The sequence below is a fragment of the Oryx dammah genome, unplaced genomic scaffold, assembly GCF_014754425.2.
Source record: "Oryx dammah isolate SB20612 unplaced genomic scaffold, SCBI_Odam_1.1 HiC_scaffold_4, whole genome shotgun sequence".
Taxonomy (NCBI): domain Eukaryota; kingdom Metazoa; phylum Chordata; class Mammalia; order Artiodactyla; family Bovidae; genus Oryx; species Oryx dammah.
In genome coordinates this window covers 86,204,937-86,226,027 of record NW_024070188.1, presented here as the reverse complement: position 1 = coordinate 86,226,027, position 21,091 = coordinate 86,204,937, and positions in this window count along the sequence as shown.

The window sequence follows — 21,091 nt, the reverse complement described above, 5'->3', positions numbered from 1 at the left end:
CTCAGTCGTGTCCAACTCTTTGCGACCCCGTGGACTGTAGACTACCAGGTTCCTCCATCTATGGGGTTTTCCAGGCAAGAACACTGGGGTGGGTTGCCACTGCCTTCTCCAGAGGATCTTCCCGACCCAGGGGTCGAACCCAGGGCTCCCATATTGCAGGCAGATGCTTTACCATCTGAGGCACCAGGGAAGCCACTTAGCATGTCCACAATTTTAAAAGCATAGCAATAGCAATTAAATCAGGCCAACTTAGGGGATGCAAGTTGAGTACAGAGACACTCACTTTCCATGTCTAATTAAAGAATTACTCAGACTGAATGAGTCTCCTTAGCTGACAGCACCCTATTTATGTTTCGTGCAGTCAGTTCTGGGCTTATAAACTGGAGATACTAAGCTGATAGAGCCAAGCTCACCTGTAAGTCGACTCCTGGTGGATATGTCTTCTAAAGTGAGGTTGTTAGGCCTTTCTTTTGACCCATGAACCTGTCTCCGTCCCTTGAACTGGAGCTGATAGAGTCATTGACGGAATGAATGGATAAAATTGTCAGTACACAATTACAAGCTGACCTTTCACCAAAGAAAATATTGTTGACCAAACCCTAGACAGAAAACAAGCTTAAGTATATAATTAAGGCAAACTTTGCTTCTAATTAAAGCTAACAGATATGTGGATTATGCACAGAAATGACAAAAAAAAAAAAAATCCACCATATCTTACATGCTGCTGCTGCTGCTAAGTCACTTCAGTCGTGTCCAACTCTGTGTGACCCCATAGACGGAAGCCCACCAGGCTCCCCCGTCCCTGGGATTCTCCAGGCAAGAACACTGGAGTGGGTTGCCATTTCCTTCTCCAATGCAGGAAAGTAAAAAGTGAAAGGGAAGTCACTTAGTCGTGTCCGACTCTTAGCGACCGCATGGACTGCAGCCCACCAGGCTCCTCCGTCCATGGGATTTTCCAGGCAAGAGTACTGGAGTGGGGTGCCACTGCCTTCCTCTCCCCAAAGACAAGTATATTCCACATGCAATCCTTATCGTTTTAGCCAAAGCTGTAGAGGTTTTGTTTCAGTTCAACATCACTTTCATTTGACATGCTGGTACTTTAGTAAAATTCTGTACAAGTTAGTCTGGTTATCTATTCTAAAATTTCAAAGTCATAAACTGAAAGCATTTAATATGTTGTTTAGCCAATTGTGTTTTTGAAAGAAAAAAATAAAAAAGCTTCTACATGGAGACAATTACAGTAAATTAAGGGAAACAGATATTATATTATTTAAATGTGCAGTTTAAAGCTACATATTGAAAGTTACGGCCCATTAATGTAAGTTATTTTGCGGTGGAAATATCTAATTATCTCTTGCAGATAACAAATATAAATGTAAATGTTTCAACCTAGTCATAATCACCTGCCGGGAGAAAAGCTGCACAATTAGGGATTCAGATGCACCCCAAAGAGGAATCGTTTATGAAGCTCACCCTAGGTGTCTCCGCTGTGCCATTTCTGGGTGTCTCTTTCATAGATCAATCAAAGGAAATATATTCAGTTTTTGTGTGTTGAAATTACATTTTTACAAGGGCAATTATTTGGGGTGATTAACAATGGCAGTGATTTTTTTAAACTTGCAACTAATATGGTTCTCAGTAAAATACATCACCAATAGTGAATGTGTATAAATTAATTTCAAGGATTTTTTTCACCTGCTGATTTCATGCCAGAATGGTTAACCTTTCAGTAGTTATAGGCAAATAAACTATCACAAGCTTCAGCCCTAAAATATATGCTGAAGCAGACAATTTTGTAAAACAACTAGGAATTTGGGTACCCTTTAGACAGCAGTCCCGAACCTTTTTTAGTACCAGGGACTAATTTCATGGAAGATAGTTTTTCCATGGACACTGAAGGGGATGATTTCAGGATGATTCAAGGGCATTACATTTATTGTGCAGGTTATTTCTAATAGTATTACATCAGCACCATCTCAGATCATCAAGCATTAGATCCCAGAGGTTGGGGACCCCTGCTTTAGAAGTTATGACTTGCCCATGCTTCATTTATAGGCATTTTCAGCCTAGGTGCTATATATTTTCTATTTAGATATGTCTGGGCTGACCTCTGTTGTTATAGCAGCAAACCCAAATATCAGGATTACTAAAGTCCTGGATATGTAGCCATGATCCCCAAAGCACCACTTGTTTATGAAAATTTCTGACCATTTAGCAAGTTGGGAGCCTGAAAATAAAGGCTTCTGTTCGAATGAGAGTAGAAAAATTTTCCATACAAGTGAAAGAAATGAAGTATTTGGTTTACCTTCCAGCCCCACTGCCCTCATTTTTAAGATACACTCTTTTGTTTCAATTAATTGAAAAACACAAAGATAACATGTATTTTCACAATATCATGCTTCAGAATTTTTCCAATGTCTTCATGTTAACTGAGAAGAAATATTGATCAATCAATATTTTTGTTCTCTTAGCCATGTGTTTGGATCAATAGTGAATATGTGTCCCAAGAACTCACAATCATCTGTGACCATTGTATGAAAGAAGTTTTATTTTTGTTTGTTTGTACAAAGTTGATTAAATGGTAAAGTTCAAGTCTGGAGTTTCTAATGTCAGCACTTGTTGCCACATAGGGATAATCAATGTATGGGAAAGCCAACACAAGTGTAATTGGAGGTGAGAGAAGGAAAGAAGAATCTGGTAATGTTACTGGAGCACCTGGATCAAACCGTAACTGAATGCATACTACTCCTGGGATTTTCCTTTGTGTATGACAATAAATTTCTCTCTCTTTCTTTTTTGGCTCAAATGAGCTTTTTACTACCTGCAATATAAAAAGACCTAACTACAAGCTGTTTAAGCTTCTTGCCTCTTATAACACTGATGCTGTATCACATATTCTTTTCTTATTCATTTCCTTCACTAGACTGTTAACTCATGGAAGGCTGGAACTATGTCTCATCTCCATGAGCCAATGACTGATGAACTGTATGCTATACTGTGTTGCTGTTGTTATTTAGTTGTTAAGTCATGTCCTACTCTTGTGACCCCATGGACTGTAGCCCTCCAGGCTCCTCTGTCCATGGGATTTCAAAGGAAAGAATACTGGAGAGGGTTGCCGTTTCCTTCTCCAAAGTATCTTCCTGACCCAGGGATTGAAGGTGCATCTCCGGCCTTGGCAGGGAGACGCCTTACCACTGAGCCACCTGGGAGGCCCGAGGGTACCTTAGTGACATATACATGTGCAGTGACGTATGTGAGCTCCCCTGGTGGCTCAGCTGCTAAAGAATCTGCCTGCAATGCCGGAGACTTGGGTTTGATCCCTGGGTTGGGGAGAACCCCTGGAGAAGGGAACGGCTATCCACTCCAGTATTCTGGCCTGGAGAATTCCATGGACTATAATCCATGGGATCACAAAGAGTTGGACATGACTGAGTGACTTTCACATTCATTTTCAATGATAGATGCATGATACATACATTTGTCCAAACTCATATTGTACATTTATTAAATATTTACTGAACAAATGAAATGAAGATGGATAAACTTTTTTTGCTGTTGAGTAGCAGTATTTTTTAAATTGCCAAATGTGTTTATTTTAGTTAAAAAAATAAATTTCCATTACAACAAGTAACGTTTTGTTTTTTAATCAAATTTAGGACTTTTCTCTCTTCAATGTTTTCCTACAAAGAATAAAATCCAATCAATTTTGCACTCTGTTTTCTCAGTGGAAGAGAAGTATCATTTTTCAAGCTTCAGTCTATAGATCCCATTTCAGTGGTTCAACAACAGTGAACAATTTAATAGAGAGAGAAATGAGGTTGATGAGGGAATCAAAGTCCAGATCATGGAGGGTCTCAATTTCTATGCTAAGTAGTTTGGATTTTATTGTGGTTGGCAATTTGGAGCCATTAAGGAGTAACCATCCAAGATTCACACTTAGAAAAGATCATCAGGCAGATTCAGAGAGCAGGGAAAGAGCCAAAAGATCCTTTGATCTAGAAAAGACCCAGCTCGACTGAGTGTAACTGTCCAAACTGCACAGGAGGCAGTGAGGAGAGAAATGTAAGAAAGCAGATGCTGAAATCAGGGGTTGCACGTTCGGGAAGAGGAAACAGATTAAAAATGACGTCAGATTTCTGGCTCAGATGGCAGCCATGCATGAAAATATTTTTTAAAGTAAAATAAGTAGACCCAGAACAGAAATTAACTTGGTTTTTGGACAAATCACTTAAAAAGAGAGAGAGAAAGAATTTACCAAAAATAATCTTGTGGGCTTCACTTGCCTTTTAGTGGCAATAACTCTTTACCATGGGGCTTCCTAGGTGGCGCTAGTGGTAAAGAACCTGCCTCCCAATGCAGGAGACTTTAGAGACACAGGTTCAATCTCTGGGTCAGGCAAATCCCCGGGAGAAGGAAATGGCAACCCACTCCAGTATTCTTGCCTGGAGACTCCCATGGACAGAGGAGCCTGGCGGGCTACATACAATCCATGGGGGTCGCAAGAGTCGGACACCGCTGAGCAGATGGAGCACAGCTCTTTATCCGGGACCTGGAGCCGGGCAGCTGGTTCTTCGGTCCTGAAGACGTTCTGTCCACGTGCTCTGCCCAGAGGAGTGATCCTTCCGGGCCTAAATCACCTCTGCTGACCTGAGCTTACAGCAATCTTCTGAGCAGGGTGCTTGTGGCAAGCTTCTTGATGCTTCTCCCATGCCCACGCTTTAAGGAAGCTCTTATCTGGCACACACAGAATGCTGAAATTGGGCATGGTAAGCCGCATTCCACTTTATGATCTTCATGTATTTTTTTTAAGGTGAAAGAATGTTCAAAAGTGTTTTATTTATGAAGTTTGCTTAATTTCCAATGAGTCTCTATCATTGTGACTTTTTCCCTCTGCTGCCGAGCACGGGATTGGGAATGCGCCGACAGACAAAGGAGAGCCTTCCTCGCTGTGGGCAGTGGGCCAGGTAGAAATCCCAAGTCGTATCTCATCACTTGTATCTGATTTCTTCCCCTTTTGCCAATAGGTGTCCCTGTAGCAAATGAAAGAATTTTGAAAGGAGTCCAGGGGTGTAATTAAGTGAGACAATACAGATGCCAGAATTTAAACACTGCCAGTTTTATGTAATTTAATTAATACTGTGGAGAGGAAGAAATGCTTGCCTGTGCAGTATTTTGTGAAGTAAAGAGCTGCTGACTAAAGGGCATCGTTCTGACAGAATCCAGAGAAATAAAGAGTTGATCCATAGATGGTTCTATTCGCTTAGAAAGAACAACCACATGCAGAGTCCTGTTTATTATTTTATGTGTGACATTTTAGGAGTCTGTGTAATGTCATTATCTGGAGAAATCCCAACAGCATGCCAATTGTCCCTTACAGGCATCCCTGTCTTTTCAGACAATCTTCCCGGACATCTATTACTCATAGCACCTGTCCCCTTCACGGGAGGACTGGACCTTACGAAGGGCTTTTCCTTACAAATGAGAAGGGAAGGAGGACATTTTGAACTGAAAGGATGGTTCTTCTGCTTAAAAATACACATATGCTGGCATTGGTATTACCAGCTTTTACTTAGCTTTTATTCAGCTAGGACATTTTGATAAATATATATTCCATCTTCCTCAGAGAAGCAGTGGATAATGCTTCAGGGGCAGACTCAAAATCAATTTTGGTAATAATGGGGGGAATAGCTCATAGCTCCCTAAATGAAAATCAGGCAGCTTGAAAGGAGAAAGCAAGCCTGTGACTTGCTTTCACAGCAAAACACCCAATGAGATCCTACTGTCTCCTCAGTTATGGCTTATGGGTTTTGAATGAGGGAAAGCTATTTGAAATTTCAAAGAGTTTGGGGTTTTAAATTTGTCTTTGTTTAAAATGTTCCTTTTTTCTCTTTGTACTTCATAGTTCTTCTCAGAACTTTCATCCTCAGTAACAGTAACACTGTGTTCTGGAAATAAAAACAGAAGATGATAAATAAAAACAAGGAAAAATGAAAGGATACGCTGACAACGAAGGGCAGAGGGCTCCTACAACATGAAGCTCGGTTCTTCACTCCGGACACACCTTCCCAAGACTGATTCTATCTGTCTACTTTCATCAAATATAATTGTACTTGAATGAAGTGGGTTAATAATTCTGCTTAGACTATAGATTCAGAAGAACCAAGATAAAATATGGAGGCAATCGATTAGCTTTTGATAGTTCAATAAATGTATGCCAAATAATTCAAGTGTAATCACAGTAAGACATGGCCCTTTTATTTTAATTAAGCATATTTAAAATGCTCATGCAATCATGCTTAGTGTAGCTGAAATTTCAGGAAATCTGATCACTGGCCAAGAACAGTGACCAAGGCATGAACAAAGCTACTGGATGCTGCCTGCTCTCAGAGGATGATTGATTTCTGCTGAGTAACTACTCCCAAAATTTTGTGGCTTAAAATGACAATCATTTCATCTGTTCATGCACCTGTTAATAAAGAATTTAGACTTCCGGGCTCTGCCGGTACTTCTTTTGCCCAGAGAGACCCAGGCTGGGATCACAGAGTTGCAGTCAGGCTGCTTAATTCCCAGGTGTCTCATTGGAGGGGAGGCTCAGAGCAGGAACTTCCTGTCTCAAATGAGCCAGCTTGGGCCTCTTGGCACAGCTGCCAGATCCCAGGAGAGGGTTTCAAGAGGAGCTAAGCAGGAAGCTTCAGATGCAGGCCCAGCTGTAGACGTTATATCACATCCTTCCGCTGCACCGTCTTGGCCAAGTTCAGGCAAAAGGGCAGGTCAGATTCAAAGGGAGGAGCACAGACCCTGTGTGTCGAAGTGTGTGAAGTGTGTGTGAAGTCACCTGTGTGTGCATGTTAGTTGCTTAGTCATGTCTGACTCTTTGCAACCCCCCAGACTGCAGCCCACCAGGTCCCTCCGTCCATGGGATTCTCCAGGCAAGAACACTGGAGTGGGTGGCATTTCCTTCTCTAAAAGAAGCTAAAGAAAGAAAGAAAGTGAAGTTGCTCAGTCATGTCTGACTCTTTGCGACCCCATGAACTTTAGTCTACCAGGCTCCTCCATCCATGGAATGTTCCAGGCAAGAGTACTGGAGTAGGTTGCCATTCCTTCTCCAGAAGTCACTTGCAGTCTATTGGAAACCGTCCTCTGGCCATGAATTACTTGCATTCTCTGAGATGCAAAATACATGTTTTCCTCCCAAGAAGCTGTAACTCTTATCCCATTGTGGCATCAGGCCACAATCAGGCCACTGAACACAATTCAGTTCAGTTCAATTCAGTCATTCAGTTATGTCCCGTGTCCAACTGTATGAGACCCCATGGACTGCAGTATGCCAGGCTTCCGCGTTCATCACCAACTCTCAGAGTTTGCTCAAACTCATGTTCATCAAGTCGGTGATGCCATCCAACCATCTCATCCTCTGTTGTCCCCTTCTCCTCCCACCTTTAATCTTGCCCAGCATCAGGGTCTTTTCCAATGAGTCAGTTCTTCACATCAGGTGGCCAAAGTATTGGAGTTTCATCTTTAACACCAGTCCTTCGAATGAATATTCAGGACTGGTTTCCTATAGGATGGACTGGTTGGATGTCCTTGCACTCCAAGGGACTCTCAAGAGTCTTCTCCAACAGTTCAAAAGCATCAGTTCTGAACCACAGTTCAAAAGCATCAGTTCTTTGGCCCTCGGCTTTCTTTATGGCCCAGTTCTCACATCCATTCATGACTACTGTTCCCAGGATCTAATTTTCTGTCAGACACAGATATTGATAAGTCTCCTCCCATGAGGCTCCTCAGGTTGGGAGATCCTTGAATTAAAAACAAAAAATCTAGTCACAGACAAAACAGAATATGCATGGAGAGACAGGCACAGAATGCCTGCAGTCAACACTCCAAATCAAAGAGGGAAATGGGAATCAAAGACAGAGTGATCATGAAACCCAGCCATGAAGGTCCTCAGTGTCTTGGGCTCATTTAGGAAAACCTAGACCTTCTCACTTTGGCCACATGAAAGCAAAGAACTGACTCACTGGAAAAGACCCTAGTGCTGGGAAAGATGGAGGGCAGGAGGAGAGGGGATGACAGAGGACGAGATGGTTGGATGGCATCACCGACTCAATGGATGTGAGTTTGAGCAAGCTCCGGGAGATGATGAAGGACAGGGAAGACTGGCGTGCTGCAGTCCATGGGGTCGCAGAGTCAGACATGACTGAGTGGCTGAACAGCAACAGTAAAGACCTCCTCAAGCGGAGGAGACCTGCTCAGCATGTGGCTTCCCTCTTTGGACTGTGGGCTCATCCGCCTGACTCTTCCTTGCTTTGCTATAAGAAATGGACCATGTTTATGACACATTCGCTTTTGCCTGCCCTCAGAACACTGGGAGAAAAAGAGTCTTCTTTCTGTTTTGTACCTTGGGGACAAAATGATACAGTTTCCTAAATTAACATGGGGGGGGGTGCTCAGTCATGTCCAATTCTTTGAGACCCCATGGACTGTCGCCCACCAGGCTCCTCTGTCCTGGGATTTCCCAGGCAAGAACACTGGAGTGGGTTGCCATTTCCTCCTCCAGGGGATCTTCCTGACCCAGGGATTGAACCCGTGTCTCCTGCGTTGGCTAGCGGGTTCTTTACCACTAGCCACCTGAGAAGCCCAGCTCAGTGGGATGCCAGAGTATAAAACCTTTAAGTTGAGTCCATTGGACAGACGCTGTGCCCAGATTTTTCTTTGACACAGGGGTCTCCTTACTTGGGCTATGAGTTGGGGCGTTATGAGAAAACACCATGAAGTTTCCTAGAGATTGTCAGAATTGTCATACTGAGTGAATTTTGAGTAAAACAAAGAGAAATATCATATGATGTAATTTATATTCAGAATCAAACAAACAAACATTATACAAGTGAAATTATTTGCAAAACAGAAATACGGTTAGGAGGATAGGATAGTTAGGAAGTTTGGGATGGACATGTATACACTGCTATGTTTAAAATGGAAAACCAGCCAAGAGCCAAAGTATAGCCCAGGGAACTGCTCAATATTTTGTAACAATCTAAGTGGGAAAAGTATTTGAAAAAGAATAGATACGTGTATAACTGAAGCACTTTGCTCTATACCTGAAACTATCACAATATTCTTAATCAATCATATTCCAATATAAAAGAAAAAATTAAAAAAGAAAGATGCGTAGAAGAAATTGTGTCCGGTGTAGAAGGATTAACAAGCACCTCTTAAAACTCTGAGATCTTAACAAAGCATGGTGTTCCCACACCCTGACTTGACTTTCACCCCAGGCCTTGTGTTCCTGGCAACATCTGTCTTTGATCTTTGCCCGAGTCACCTTTTACCTTGAGAAATGTTTGCCCAGTGAAGAGGCATGCAGTGAGAAATAGTTTTATTTTTCAACTTAGCAAATCCAAAGTTGGAATATTTCCTTTGAATTCTGCTTAAAAAAAAAGCAAACACTTTCTTTTCAAATCCATCTCTCTCTCCACATTTTATCATTAAGAGCTAAAAGAAGCCCAATGGTGCTTTCAACATCCTGCCTGGGAATCTCCTAGGCTAGATCCACAAGTTTACCAGATTCACATTCTGTCTTGTGTTCCCACAAGGACGAGTTTGCAAATGTCCTTCCATTCCACGTCACGGGCCACCGCTCCTCCAGGCTTGAATGAGAACTTGCTCCATGCCTTTTGAGTGGGCAGTAGCATTCTCCCACTACTCCTCACCAAAGCCATTCTACCCTGGTTTAGGTTTTTGCTGCTGAAGGATCCCACTTCTAATACTGTGCTTGCATGCTAGGTTGCTTCAGTCATGTCCAACTCTTTGCAACCCTATGGACTTTAGCCCACCAGGCTCCTCTGTCCGTGGGATTCTCCAGGCAAGAGTACTGGAGTGGGTTGCCACACCCTCCTCCAGGGGATCTTTTCGACCCAGGGATCAAATCTGTGTCTCCTATATCTCTTGCATTGGCAAGCAGGTTCTTTACCACTATGGGAAGCCCATACTCTGTTTCAATTTTTCTATTGCTGTTTAACAAAGCACCTTAAGACAACAGTTTATCCTAAGTTATAATTGTGTGTCCAGAGAGTTATTCTGCTTTACTGGTGTCATATGAAGTCCTGGGATGACAGAAGTTTCCAGAATGTCCTCACATGGTTGGCAGTGGTACGGATCACTGGCTCCGGCAAAGGCTGGGGGCTGGGGCTTTTCCATCAGAGTTTCTCCACATGGCAGCTTGAGTTTCATCATGACATGGCGGCTGGGTCCCAGTGAAAGACATTCCAAGAGTGGAAGGCAGAAGCTCTAGGCCTCACAAGGCCCAGCCTCAGAATTTCACAGCATCATTCCCACCATGTTCTGCTGACAAAGAGTCCAGGAGCAGCCTAGACTGAAAGGAGGTGAAAAGACTCTGCCTCTTAATGTGGAAACGATGAGGTCAAACTGCAAAATCGTCTGTGGAATGGGAGATGTGATTCATCAACCATCTCTGCAAGTACTTAGGGATGTTGGGATGGGGAGAATGTGTTTTATGTGTGAGAAGAACATGAATTTGGGGGGAGGCTAGAGGAGAGGAAGTGAACTGTGTGTCTCCCCAGGTTTACATGCTAAAGTTCTAACCCCCAGTACCTGAGAATGAAACCTTATTTGGAAGTATGGTCACTGCAGATATAATTAGTTAAGAGGGTCCCCCTGTTCCAATAGGGTGTCCTTATGAAAAAGAGAAATGTGGACACAAATGGGTACACAGGGAAAATAATGGGTTAGGAGAGAAAGGCAGAGATCTGAGTGAAGGGGCAAAATCCAAAGAATGTCATAGACCACGAGCAAACCCACAGGATCAAGGGGAGAGGCCTGGGACAGACTGTCTTTCAAAGCTCTCGGAAGGAACCGGCTGTCCAGAACTACAGAGCACATGTCTGCTGTGTAAGCCAGCCGGCCTGTGGTGCATTGCGAAGGAGCCCTGGGAAACTCTTACCAGTAGCCCTGGGACCTTTGTTGAGCACCAAGCCTGGCAGGCAAAACAGGAACAGCAGAATTCCCTTCCCTTCAGTGATACAGGTACTTCATAGAAGTACCAGGGTCTTCACAGAAACACAAATATTCCAATAATTTCTAATGCAGTCTCATCCACCTTTCAGCACAAGATCTCATGTTGGGTTATAATCAGGAACAAGGCATATATGTTTGTGACATACGTGTGTGTATCTGTGTGTGTTGTGATTTCCAATCACAAAATACAGGCATTCTCAGTGACCTACATTGGAAAGACTGTTTTTCCTCGGCACCACTGGTGCTTTTACTTTAAGGCTATATACAGTTTTTGTTGTTCAGTTGCTAAGTCATGTCTGACTCTTCGTGACCCTATGAACTACAGCATGCCAGACCCCTCTGTCCTCCAGGATCTCCCGGAGTTTTCTCGAACTCATGTCCATTGAGTCGGTGATGCCATCCAACCATCTCATCCTCTGTCGTCCCCTTCTCCTCCTGCCCTCAATCTTTCCCAGCATCAGGGCCTTTTCCAGTGAGTCAGCTCTTCACATCAGGTGGCCAAAATACTGGAGCTTCAGTTCCAGCATCAGTCCTTCCAGTGAATAGTCAAGGTCGTTTTCCTTTAGGATTGACTGGTTTGATATCTTTGTTGTCCAAGGGACTCTCAAGAGTCTTCTCCAGCACCACAATTTGAAAGCATCAATTCTTGGGCCTTCAGGCTTCTTTATGGTTCAACTCACATCCAAGCATGACTACTGAAAAATCCACGGCTTTGCCCATACAGACCTGTGTCATATGCAAAGTTTAGACCAGTCTTAGATTTCAACTAGCTCTTCTACGGAGGGAGCTCCTCCAGAAAGCCAGGATTAGACAAGTAGACACCGTTCACACCCAAATCCTCAGACTCACAGATCAATTTTGCAAAGAACAGCAATTCCTTCACTGTTTTATTCTGATTTCCTGGGCAGCTGCTTTGCCAGCTCAGAAAAGTGGTGCTGTCACCTCATGCCAGTGGAGCACATCAAAACTCCAGTACAGATGCTGGAATATGTATGAGGAGATGACGGAGACTGATCTGTCTGTGGGGGATTCAGATGTGAGCATCTGCTCTAATGGCACGAAAAAGGATTAGACTCATCAGCTACAGTGATTCATAATGATGGTTGTGTTTGCTCTCAGAATATTAAGGGAATCAACCACTCACTTAATTGCCAAAAAGCACTCTTTAAAAAAAAATACAACGTCTCTCTCACATTCTCTCAATATATAGATTTTTATATAGATAAATATCTCAAAATGGTCTCACTGGCTCAAGCATAAATGTAGCAAAGAAAAATTAAAATGAGCTAATACCTTTGATTAATGTGAGGTTCCAGGCCTGAACTTAGAAGCATAAATATCTCTTTATACTTAATATTGTCTGCAAACAAGATCAAATCAAATTTCAAGGCACTTTGCTAATGAAAAGTATTGATCTTTGTAGCATTTGGATCAAACCATTGCCAATTTTCAGTCTCTTTGAGACCTCTTCTAGCAATGAGGGCTTCATCCTTGAATATATAGATCCCTCTCTCTCCTCTTCATCTCAAGCTAATGTTAGACCTCGTGGCTTCTCTCTTTAGATTCTCTTCTGGGTTGATCTAGTTCATTTCTAAAATACCAGCTGTCATTTCCAGGTAGATGACTCCCACGCCGTTGTCTTAGTAAGTTGATACCTTCGTTTTCAACACCTTGTCCACATAGCCTGTCCTTTACAACTCTTCTGCTTCCTGAGGGCTTCTTCCACTTTCTTTTCTCTAACTTTCTGTTCAATTTGCAACCTCCACTCCACTCCTTCAAGTACAACTACTCTTTAAAAATTGAGGAATAGCCCTGGTGGTCCAATGGTGAAGAACCCCCCTTCCAGTACAGGGGACATAGGTTTAGTCTGTGGTTGAGGATCTGAGATCCTACGTGCTGCAGGGCAACTAACCCTGTGAGCCACAAGAAGAGAAGATGCGTTGCAACTAGAGAAAGCCCTCACACAGCAACAAAGACCCAGCACGACCAAACTAAAAAATAAAGATAGAACAATTGAGTTGAAGATTCACCTTATCCATCCTTCCTACCTCCTTTCTGGCCCATCATGACTAGGCAGTCTTCTTTCTGAACACCAGAATCTGTGTGAACATCAGCTGTTCCATCCCCAGCAGCAAAATTCAATGACTGAACGCGATATTTCAAGTGGATACCTGTCGTGGGGCAAGAGAAGTGAGGTAGCTGAAGGAAGTAGGCACAGCCTAGCCACTGTGACCCCTCCGATGAACTCTAGCAATTATCAGGGTGACATTTATCTCTGAAAGATCACCAGCACTGAAGCTTAGAGTCAGCCTCACTATTCAGTTAAATATTAATCATCTACCGTGTGACACCTCATGTTTTATTGAAGATTTCTATTTAAATCTAGTGTTTTTAATTAGCCTCAGTGTGTTTATATTTGGTCTCCCCAGCTAGAGGATAACTCTAAAGAAAAGGCGGTTATCAGTTTTCTAATACCCCTAAGAGGTTTGAGATCTGTTGAACCAATATAATAACAAAGATTCACCCAGAAGGGACTCTGTTTAAACAGTCACTACTTTGATTGATTGAATCAACCACAAGAACCTCTCAATTGATTTGCAATTGTAACTGAAATGGAAATATTTCCTCACACTAAGTGAGTAATGGAGGCAGGACAAAAGAATGAAATGGAGAAGCTATTACTTGTGGTTTTTTGAAGCCAATAGTTAAATGAGTGTGCTGGAATCAGGGGCTTCTTTATAGTCATAATAGAAAAACAAATGTGTTTAGAAATAGCCCAGATTCTCTCTTTGAGAAACCCTTATATGGATCTGCTTTGGGCAACAGGTAACAAAGATATTGACTTAAACTCACTTCCAGAGTAGAATGCGATTTCTAAAGAAAGCACCCCTTGAAAATGGTAATCTTTATTTGAAAATAATATATAGAGATGGCTTGCCTGACAAATGGTAATGTTCCTGTGTACTAGAGCAGCTGATGTCCAGACACACTCACACACATACATACACACGCAGTCATTAATCAGCTCAAATGAAAGACACTGTATCCTGTGAAAGAGTTTCCTACAGAAATCCTTGCACTAGGTTATTACAGCTGCCCCATCTTTCCCAGAGACCCTAAAGTAAACCTTCACAACCTAGACGTGAACATGAATTGCTTCCTTCCCACGTGTTTACTTTCTCATCCTATAGATATACGTGGTTTGGTCAACTTAACAAAATGAGTTATGTTATACAATCAACATCAAACAGCCTTCGTTGTTCAGTTGCTAAGTCGTGTCCGACTCTCTGCAGCTGCAAGGACTGCAGCACACCAGGCTTCCCTGCTGCTGCTGCTGCTAAGTCGCTTCAGTCGTGTCCGACTCTGTGCGACCCCATAGACAGCAGCCCCCCAGGCTCCCCCGTCCCTGGGATTCTCCAGGCAAGAACACTGGAGTGGGTTGCCATTTCCTTCTCCAATGCATGAAAGTGAAAAGTGAAAGTGAAGTCGCTCAGTCGTGTTCGACTCCTAGCGGCCCCATTGACTCCAGCCTACGAGGCTCCTCCATCCATGGGATTTTCCAGGCAAGAGTACTGGAGTGGGGTGCCACTGCCCTCTCCCTGCCTAGTACGGGTTAATCATTACAGCTATGCCTGGGCTGGATAATAAGAAACGGGGAACCATAAAGAAACAGTGACTAAAACCAAAGACTTTATAAGAGAAGAGAGAAAGCAGGAGTGGACTGGGAGGTGGCAGCCAGATTGAAGTCCCTGAAATTTCTGAATCTGAAAGCTACCAGAATCCATGAATTTTGGATGAGACAGGCTGGTCTGGGGGCGGAAGGGTGGTCTTGGGACTTTACTCGACATCGATCCTGTGCATACAGCTGCCAGTCCTTTTAAGATAAATTCCCATTGTTGTTGCTTGAGAAGATGTGCAATTGTTGAATAATTATGTGATGAACACGTGCCACTTTGCTCCTTTTTTCCTGTGTCTATCTTTTTAAGCACTTGGTTAGGCTGAAGTCCCTCTGTAATTACAAGCACGGTTGTAATGGTGACCGGGCTGGCGTGCGCTGCCCTGCTGGTGAGATCCTCTGAGTTCAGAGGCTGGTGGAGGCCTGGGGATGCCTGGGCAGAGGTAAATTTCCCAGACATATGGCCTGTTTGCCACCTGAGGCAGAGGGACTATATCTTCCATTTTAACTCTCATAAAACATGCTTTGGGACCTAGACATTTTTGATGCATAAATCTTGGGCACTGAAAGTTCAATCTTGTTCTCTTGACTCTAGAGTTATTTCAGGCCATATGCCACTGCCAATATTTCCAGAACAGCAAACGGTGTGAGCGAGGGGGCCAGGACAGGGAGGGCAGCCGTGGACTCACCCTTGTGGAAAAATACGATGAATATTTTCTGCTTTCAATGTTTGTTATTTTTTTCATGTCAGGGATTAATTAACAACCAAAAGAACATGCCCAGAGACAGGAACTACAAGATCAGTGAATCATGAAATCGTCACTAGAAACCACCAACGACGGAGCCCTTTCTGCAGCAGCGGTGTTGCTGTTGTTCTTGTTGAACCTCAGCTGGGAAAACTCAAGAGATACAGAACTCACCACCTCCCTCCCCCAGCTCATTTGCACATAAGACCATGCTCTGTCTTCTAAAAATATTCTTTTGTTTTGAAACAAAATCTTCCCCTCTTCAACTTTCACGTCTTCAAAAGATGGGAATACAGTCTTAACAGTCTTGAAAACACAAAAAGGAAATTTGGTGATAAGAAAATAAGAATTAGTGGCCAAAATAAACAGAACTCAGAAGCTTGCTGTTTCAACTGGGAGCATCATTCACAAGGAACATTAATATCTGCTAATGAGAATGTATAATCCTTTTAATGGACCGCTATCAGAAGCGAAGCCTGAGGAAGGAAACATCTCATAACAAGCATGCTTTGCAATGCCCAGGCTCATTTAGCAAACCCACAGTTTCACGAATAAAAGGTCAGATAATTTTGGCTCTCTCCCACATAGAGCTTATTAGTAGCCCCTGCAGAAATGACTTCCCTTCATTTACATATTAAAATAATATTGTTTCAGACCTCTAAGCTCACCAGAAAAATTGGTCTTCAGCTCAACTCCTTTAAAAATATCTGTCTTTTCTGTCCTTCTGGCTATCAGGAATTCCTTTATTAAATTAAATTAAATTTTTATTTTATGTTAGAGGACGGTTGATTTACAACGTTGGGTTAAGTCATACAGCCAAATGATTCAGTTGCACATATACATATATCCATTTCTTTTCAGAGTATTTTCCCATATAGATGATTACAGAATGTTGAGTAGAGTTCCCTGTACTATATATTAGGCCCTTGTTGATTATCTGTTTTTACATCACTGCTCCCACTTCAAAGGGAAAATAAGTACCTATCAAGGTACACCCAAGGACCCCACCACAAAAACTTGTTCCCACAAAATCCAGTTGGGAAGGGAACAAAGACAAGAGATCTAGGCTAGCAAATTTCTTTTACTCTCTCTGCCCGATTTGTTCTAGCCCTGCCAAGATGTGGGTTAAGTATCAATTTCTTTATGACCACACTCATTTTGAGAGATCTGTGAAAGTACAATCAAAGTGAACTCTTTTTGCCTCCTTTTGAAAACATTCTAGGCTTGCTGTCTCAGCCTTCTTAAAAATATCCTCAAGGGCATCATCCATAGGTTTGCAATGAAAAAGGAAACAAAAGTTTGTAAATAACTCTGGTTACCAAATGCCAGTTCTCCCAGTGTGGTCCTTGGACCAGCAGCAGATCAGCCTCTAGGGAACTCATGAGAAATGTAGAATCTTGGAACCCCACCCTAGACTTCCTGCAGCAGAAACTAAAGGTGGAGCGGGGCAGTGTGAGCTCTAAGGACCCTCCTGAGATTCCCCTCAAGTGTGAGAACCACTGCTCGGGCCACCGGGAAAGAGCAAAAGGCTTTTCATGTGAAGAGTCTGGACCGACCTTTCGCCCAAAGGCAAGAGTATGAAACGCACAACCACACAGGACTTTCCCAAGGATGGGGCTGACAGGAAGAGTTAGAAACCTCACGGCCAGTTGCCAAACTTTACATTCTTACTCTTAATGTTATGATAAGAAAGCTTACTGCCATGGGAATAATAGGATGTAGTTAACTACCCTCAGTGATAATATGTCATCCAGGCTTGATGGTGCAATTTGAAAATATCATTGAAGAGACAAGTTGTAGGATAGAGGATGACAGAAGTGTGATTATCTTTGGAAATTAAATCCTCAAACATCATGTGGCTTCGAAATGTGTGTCTCTTATCGATTTGAAACTCTTGGCTAATAGTTGGCTTACTCAAACACTGTTCCAGATACATAGGCATGTGTAACTCCACACACACATTTTAAAGGGATTTGAAACCAGATGGCACTGGTGGTAAAGAACCCATCTACCAGTGCAGGAGACATAAGAGACGAGGGTTCGATCCCTGGATCAGGAAGATCCCCTGGAGGAGGGCATGGCAACCCACTCCAGTATTCTTGCCTGGAGAATTCCATGGGCAGCGGAGCTTGGAGGGTTACAGTCCGTGGGGTTGCAAAGAGTCGGACACGACTAAAGTGACTTAGCATGCATGCAAAAATCTTGAATATCCTTGAAATCCATTGTCTGATTTATTAATAATTGTCTTCCAACATGAATATAGCTTTTTTTCCAGTACTAAATTTGACACAAACTAGTAGCAGAAGAGGAATAACATATGGGAAGGAAGGAGGAGAAACAGGGACGGGAGAAAGCTCAGAAGGAAATCGTCTAAAAAAATGCAACATAAAAAGAAGCGAAAATTCACCCGAATTCCCATAATTCAGAGAAAAGCACTAATTCTTCTTGTTCACATCTTCCAGACAGAGGCCTGATGAATAAATTGGTGGTGCGTGAGTGACACAAGTGTACAAAATAGGAGTCGTCCTCCTCATGCTGTTCTTAAATGGGCTGCTTTTTCAATACATGTCAGACACTTCTTCAAGTTAATAACCATATAGCTACAAAACCATTTTTAATGTTACATGGTGTTCTTTTTGCTTTGTATGCCCTGATTCGATGTTACAGTGTGTTCCATTTTCTATATATGTCATCTTTTCTTTACTACATTTTTATATTTTTGCTACTGTAAACAATATTGTTACAACTATGCCCAGATGCTTTGGCATACCTATGCAATGTCCTTGGGAGATATCACTAGAAATTTGATTTCTAGGTCAAATGATGTGTTGCTTTTAAATTTTGACACACGATGTACCAGAACAGTGTACCAACATCCACTGTCTCCAATAATGTGTGTTCATGCGTATTCTCCTAAACTTTCAGATATATTTGTTTCTACCAGTGCTTTAAGTTTTCAGCAACCAGATGAGCCAAGTCATCTATTTTCTTGGTTTTTATATTAATATTCTAACTCCTTATCTTACTGAAATCTCTTACTCTTTCTGGTAGTTTGTCAGTTAATCTCTTATCTTCCAGCATCCAAAAATCATGTAATCTACAAACAGAAGAAAAAGAATCCTACAACTTTCATGCACTGCTACTTTTTAATTTATACTTTTGTCAATTTCCTTGTTTACTTTCCTTATTCCTGGTTTTAATGGGAATGGGCTTAGTGCTTTAAAATTACCTGCTGCCTTTCAATTAAGCTATACAATTTTCATTATGTGTTACCATTGATTTCTCCTTTTATCACTTTAAAAAGTATCACATATTTTTTAAACATGGAGTCAATACAGAATTTTAGTGAATGTTACTTTAGTACTTATTGGCGTGAACATGACTTTTAAAGTTAATTTTATTAATAAAATTATAAACATGAAAGAGACATTCTTTCTTAGAATAATTAATATTTGATTTTCAATTTCCTATCAACTTTTTAAAAAGCAAATATGTCTTTGACACATAGTTTTATAATTGTTCAAAAGCTTAAAATAATTTATATGTAACCAGTTAGCTCCTTTTGTTTTCCGTAAATTAATTTTTATTGGAGTGCAGTTGCTTTGCGATGTTGTATTAATTTCTGCTGCATAGCAAAGTGAATCATTTATATGTATACATATATCCCATCTGTTTTAGATGTCTTTTCCATTTAGGCCATCACAGAACATTTTTACAAATATTAAATCAGGGGTTTTTATTTCAAAGTATATATGAAATTATCTGTAGTTTTCTTTTGGATACTTACTTGCTAAAGGTTTGGAATGAGGCATTTTATAAAATTTAGACAAATAAAGGCAATATCTTTTTCTCTCTGCAAAAGCTTATATAGAAGATATTTATTATTTGGAGATTTGAAAAAAAAAAATCACCTGTGAAAGCATCTCAGCTTGGCTAATCTTTCTGACAAGTAGGCTCCTTGACAATGTTTTTAACTTCCTAGATGCAGCCTGGATTTTCTTTCTTCTGAAGTCAATGGGGACAATATATTTTCTGAAAAACTTTCACATTTTATCCCAATTTTAGCTTAAATTCTTACATTGCCCCTCCCTCAACATTAGTGATTCTCTCTAGGACTTTATCGTTTATCACTTTTTATTGTTTTCTTCTTTTGTTTCTCCTAAAGAATCAAATTTTGCGTGAGTATATTCATTTTACTGTACTTTTACCTTTAACTCACTTTTATCCTTTTATCATTAAAAGTGATGTCACTAAAAGTAAAATATCACAGAAGTACTTTGCTTCTCTGCTTGTATTTCCTAAGTACAGGTATGAATACACTTTATAATTTTATATTGTAACTATTTTATACATAATCTATTACTGCAGTTGCATTTTCTTTATTTTGCACTGTTTATTTTTTGCTCTTTTTTTTTTTTTCCTGAGACAGAATTTCATTGTGCTCAGGAGTTGAGGACACTTTGCTTCTTCATTTGATAATTATTTAGGGGTTTACCTCTCTGTAGTCTGTGCTAGACACCTGGTCCTTGCCCCGAGATAGCCTGAATTCCCTTTTTCTCATTTCCTCCAGGTCACTTCACCCCCCTCCAATGTATCAATCAGATGGCCCTAGCTAAGGAGTTGCTGTTGTTCAGACTCTAAGTGCGTCCAACTCTTTATGACTCCATGAACTGCAGCATTCCAAGCTCCTGTGTCCTCCACTATCTCCCAGGGTTTGCTCAAATCATGTCTGTTGAGTCAGTGATGCTATCTAACCATCTCATCCTTTGCTGCCCTCTTTTCCTTTTGCCTTCAATCTCTCCCAGCATCAGGGTCTTCTCCAATGAGTCGGCTCTTTGCATAAGGTGGCCAAAGTATTGGCGTTTTAGCTTCAGCATCAGTCCCTTCAATGAATATTCAGGATTGATTTCCTTTAGGATTGACTGGTTTGATCTCCATGCAGTCCAAGGGGCTCTCAAGAGTCTTCAACATCACAGTTCAAAGGCATCAATTCTCTTGTGTTCACCTTTCTTTATGATCCAAATCTCACATCCATACATGACTACTGGAAAAACCATAGCTTTGACCATATGGATCTTTGTTGGCAAAGTGATGTCTCTGCTTTTTAATACACAATCTAGGTTTGTCATAGCTTTCCTTCCAAGGAAGGGACCATCCAGGTCAGACCAGCTGACCATCTGGGCTGGGCCTGAAATTGAGAGGTGAGTCAAGAAGGAGAGTGGGAACTGCTTCAGCCCCTGGCTGTAGAACCTGAAGGGTCTGTCCTCAGCCCCCAACCCAACCCCCTCTGCAGAGCTCCTCTGGCTTCTGTCCTCTTGGCAGGAATGATCAGTTCCTTCTAGGGGACAGTTTATGTGGTCTATCCATTTTCTCACTCCCATTCTTGCCTCACCCCTCTGACTGGGCTATTAAACATTATACTCCACAAAAATGGCTTATTTCTGCCTGGTATATCATTACCTATTCATTTTTAATCTTCAAAATATCACTGTGACTCAATTTATTCATGGAGGGAAATAAGATTACATCTTTTTTCCATTTAAATTTTTTAGATATTTCTCATCTTTTCTAATATTTAAATTGGTTGAAAAGTTTATGATCAGACTTTTTTTTCCTTACATTTTTAAGTAACTTT